The 1,487-nt window shown below is 35.2% G+C and overlaps 1 pseudogene; it reads right to left on the bottom strand.

Moving 5' to 3' along the window:
• Positions 1-235: 235 nt before the first annotated feature.
• Positions 236-936, bottom strand: LOC108783083 (uncharacterized; annotated as a pseudogene).
• Positions 937-1,487: the final 551 nt, after the last annotated feature.

A 1,487-nucleotide genomic window follows, 5' to 3' on the forward strand; every position in this document is an offset into this window, starting at 1 on the left:
TTTGGAAACAAACAGAAGTTGCATGAGGCCAAATCTAAAGAGTATGGATGAGGCAGCAATTCGTATCGTAATTCGATCAATTTTGCGGTGGCAATTGCGGATGAATGGGACGGTGAGTTGTCATGATGGAACAACTTTTTGGCCAAATGAGGGCGTTTTTTCTTCAATTCTTTGTCGAAACGGCCCAGCATTCGGCGCAGTATTTTCCCGTAATCGTTTTTCCCATTTCTAAGCAGTTGATATGGATGATGCCTTTAGAATCCCAAAAAAATGGTGGCCATGACCTTCCCAGCCGATGGAACTGACTTGGCTTTCTTCGGGGCCGGTTCACCTGCAGACGAAGTCCATTGCTTCAATTGTTTTGTTTCGAGTGTGTAATAGTGAATCCATGTTTTGTCCATGGTCACATATCGACAAAAAAATTCTCGTGGATTACGCTCAAACAGATCCAAACACTCCTTAGAGATGGTTTGGAACGCACGCGTTTATTCTTCACCCAAAGCAAACGCGGTACCCATCGCGACGTCAGCTTTCTCATGCCTAATATTTCATGCAGGATATTATATACCCGTTCTTCTGAGATGCCTACCATCTCTACTATCTCACGCAACTTCAAACGGCGATCACTCATAACAATATCGAGCACCTCATTGATCATTTCTTCGTTGGTAACAGTTTTCGGGCGTCCACTGCGTAGTTCATTATCGGTGTTGGTACGACCACGTTTAAATTCGTTTATCCAAAAACTGATGGTAATGAAGGAGTAGATGTGCCATAAACCTCCTGCAACTCTGCTTGAATCTGCGTAGTTGTTTCCCATTTCAAAAAATAGTGTTTTATCACTGCACGGAACTTCTTTTTATCCATTGTTGAAAAAATGTTTGACTTGCTTTGTTCGACTACTCGTAACTAAATGACTAATGGACGCAATTGTCTAAAATTTGACAGCAATCATAAAAGGTGATGTACCTTTTAGCTATTATGTCTTTTTTGCGATACGCGCTATCTCTGTGTGACTTAAGAAACTTTTCAAGTTGCCCATGTATGTACCTCAGAATATTATGGACATTTGATTACGATTAATTTATATATTTTTTGTTTTGGTAATCAGTAATTTTGATGCAACAGATTATCTGAATAGAATAATTAGAATTTAAATAAAATTAGTTTAAAAATATAATGTGATCAAAGGAATATTTAAAACAATAAGAAATTAAATACAATAATAAGCAAATCAATTATAAAGATAAAAAACATTTTGAAAAACATAATTTTTTTAATTAATAAATGTGAAATGATGCTGCTATGAAATGATGACAAATTAGGCTGTAAAGACGCACATACGTATGTATATCTATACATACATATACAGAAATAGATATATATATATATATAAATATGTATATATACATATAAAATATATATTTCTCGAGTATATAAAGTACGTTCAGCAAAGCATTGAAAAAATTTAAGAAAAACAAAAATCG

This window comes from Cyphomyrmex costatus, unplaced genomic scaffold, assembly GCF_001594065.2.
Source record: "Cyphomyrmex costatus isolate MS0001 unplaced genomic scaffold, Ccosl1.0 scaffold141, whole genome shotgun sequence".
In the NCBI taxonomy this organism is placed as follows: domain Eukaryota; kingdom Metazoa; phylum Arthropoda; class Insecta; order Hymenoptera; family Formicidae; genus Cyphomyrmex; species Cyphomyrmex costatus.